This window comes from Lycium ferocissimum, chromosome 5 (genome assembly GCF_029784015.1).
Source record: "Lycium ferocissimum isolate CSIRO_LF1 chromosome 5, AGI_CSIRO_Lferr_CH_V1, whole genome shotgun sequence".
Lineage (NCBI taxonomy): Eukaryota > Viridiplantae > Streptophyta > Magnoliopsida > Solanales > Solanaceae > Lycium > Lycium ferocissimum.
In genome coordinates, this window is record NC_081346.1 from 54,195,046 (window position 1) to 54,198,632 (window position 3,587).

Consider the following 3,587-nt stretch of genomic DNA (forward strand, 5'->3'; position numbering starts at 1 on the left):
CAAAAAAAAATTAAATTATATATAGGGAAAATTTTTGTATTTTTGCTATATTAATTTTAACACCGAAAAAATTAAAAAATTTTAATTTTCTTTCCGAACACCGATGAAAATCCTGGATCCTACGACTCATTGTGAACAAATGAATACCTACAGTGAAGATTTATTCATCATTTAAGTATATCAAATTAACTTATAACTATTCAAAATAAGATCGTGGAAACATGCTTGAGGCATATCTAATTTAATGCCGAGGAAAAAGATAACTATACAAATAGGACAAACATCTCGTCGGTATTTGACTATTATCTTTTCAATTTATATAGACAAATCGTTCAAACAAAAGAATGTAATTATTATGACAATTTGACGCAAAACAAAAGCTTAATCCAACTTGTGAATCGGAGTAGCGAACAAACAGATGTTTGCAGTTCCAATATTAAGCGGTGATGTCGTCAAATCAAACATCATCATTATGGGAGAGATGAACTTAGAAATTTTGAGGAAGAAAACATCTTCAGTTTTATTTTATATTTAAAACCTTAAACAACGATGAGATCAAATATCAAGAAAAAAAAAAAGAGTCAAACAACAATTAGCGACTAATAGCTGGCCAAGAGAAAAAGAAAAATAAACCACAGTCCACAAAGAATAGAATTTGTTTCAGCAAGCAAAAACTTAAAGTTTTTAGCTGGTTCGAACTGCCACCTTTGTCAAAAACTTCAGATCTTTGCAACTGGCACCCTCGGCCAGCTTTTCACTCTGGGTGGCACTTTATATATATATATATATATCAAAATTTTAAACAAAGGGCCTTAAAATTCATTTGTTTATTAAGATTAAGAGCGTTTGAATGCGAGGAATGCCGAATATTAAGATATGCATTAAGATTTAGATGTCTGAAACTGAATACACATATGAATTGTTGAGATATTATATTAAGATCTGAATACTAAATAATTAAGACTGTTTTTTTAACACCTGAATCTATAGAATATGTCTTTATTTAAAAACTAATAGATATAAAATAAGGTAAATACTAAATTAATCTAATACTTTATATCAACAAAATATTTCTTAAATTTTAGTGATGGCTAGCTTTGGTGGTTGTGGATGTCCTTGGGGATGATGTTGGCCAATGTTGGGGTGTGTGTAGTAGCTAGTGGTGATGGTGGTTGTCAATAAATTTTAACGGTGGTGGTTGATAGTTATGGTGGATGATTGTGATAGCTAGTGATGATAGTGAATAATGGCAACGGTTTTACTTGATGTGATGAGTGATCGTGGTGATTGGTGGTTATTGTTGTGATGATTATAAATAATGGCTAATGGTAGTAACAATTGATTATAGTAATGATGGTGATGGTGGGACGTAGCTGATAATGGTGGATGATCTCGATTAACGGTGAAAGGATAGAATTGGTGAGCGCCATTTTATAGAAATCTTCAAATAGACATCTTAATGATATTAAACATTCTGAGTATGTTAATCATTTAGATCTATTCAGAACTGACTAAGTGGTTGAAGTGTAAGAAAAACAAACACACTTAATAATTAAGATCTAAACAATTATGATTAGGATTTAAAACAAACGGAGACTTAACGTAGTCAAGATTTGATTGATTAAGATGATGGCATTCATTAAAAATTATTAACAACAAGCGGATTCTCTTCCTACTTTCTTGCTCCAAAAATATTCTCCGTAACAAGAATTGTGTTCCTACTTCCTCAACATCTTAGTAATTTGATTTTGCCGCAAATTATAGTTATGCCATAAGTATATATGGTATGCTTTAGATATAAATCACAAAAAAATACTTCCGATTTAATAAACTTATTACATGAATGTACACCATTTACCTTTATATCTCATAAAGTTGTATCTCAGAATTATAACAATAGTTTGACATTATCATATATTATATTTATAATTTAAAAATACATGATAAGTTTTACATATAAAAGTTTACACCATATATACTACAGATGTCATAATTTTTTCACAAAAAAAATAGTCCAATTAACCAAATTTGCACCATGAATATATTTCCATAAGTTTATACCAAAAATATAAACCCTAAATGTGCCCTATTTCAATATCTTTTCAAAAATTTTATTACCCACACATATACATGTCCTCACTTGACAACTCTTTAAAGTTATATAACTAAAAAAGGCTCGATTCAATTCCCCATCCACCAAATAAAAGAAAAAAAAAAAAATGGTAGTAGCCAATATGAAAGGAAGAGGAATGCAACTTGTGATAATTTTTATTTTGCTCAATCTAAATAAACCTAATGACTGGGTAGTAATAGGTGTCGAGCAACAAGAATCTTATAAGAATGGGAAAATGGAGATTCAGACGCATGAAATCTCAAGAATAATTGAGGTTTATTATTTATAAAGAAGAGAAAATTGAGAATGAAGTGTATCTTTTTTTGGTAACTAACTTTTGTATTAATCACCAAAGGAAGATTTACAAAACTATGGCGAGTTTATACTCACTCGCTATTTTCTCATACTAACAACTCCAACCGACCCTAATAGTAACTGCTACTTTGTAAAGAAAAATTGTTGGATTATAGGTGCAGTTCTTTGACTAGCTCTTACACTACACATAAAGGCAATTTCCCGAGCAACTGACTCCCAATTCTTACTTTTTTGCTCAAAGATCCTATGGTTTCTTTCTAGCCACACCGCATACACGAACTCAAAGATAAATCAATCGAAAATGCGAGCACTGGCGATTTGCCTTTCCTTCTCGCACAACTGTCGGCATGTTCCTCCCAAGTGGTACTGGCGAGATATTGATTTTTAGACCACAGTAGTAGCTTCTTCCATATGGCTGTGGAGTAGTCACAGTCCTTAAACAAATGATCTCTTGTCTCCAGGTGATTCTGGCAAAAAACACAGTCCCCTGTCACATCCATACCCCAACTCTGTAGTCTATCAATAGTAAGCAATCTATCTTGTAGTTGCAGCCACATAGTGAATATGGCTTTAGGCCTCGCTGAGTTGTTGAACATCAAGCATTTCCATGGAGGTCTCGGTTGAGACCCAATTAGTTGTAGATAAATGGTCTTGATAAGTGACTTACCAAGGTTCGGACTATGGTGGATGTGCTCAGTTAAGATTCTTGCCTCCAAAACTTTCCTCACCATCCAGCAGGCTTGCTGTGGTACCGCTGCCTCATGGAATTGTTGCCCCTTAATGTAATAAGCATGGATCCATCGTATCCATAGCCTATCTTGTTTGTGCTCCAGGTCCCAACAAGTTTTGGCTATAGCAGCCTTGTTCCACAGTTGGAGATTGATCAAGTTGAGGCCACCAGCTGATTTCGGGGTACACACCCTCTCCCACGCCACAAGAGCTTTTTTAGTGATGACGTTTGTCCCCGACCAAACATAACTTCGACAATATGACTCGATAGCTTTAAGAACCTTGCTTGGAATGATAAATAGTTAAGCCCAATAAGCTTGGATGCCAAAAATGACCGCTTGCACCAGTTGTACCCTACCAGCGTAGGACAATTTTTTTGCATTCCAAGAAGAGATTTTTCTAGTTATTTTCTCAATTAGAGGTAGCCATT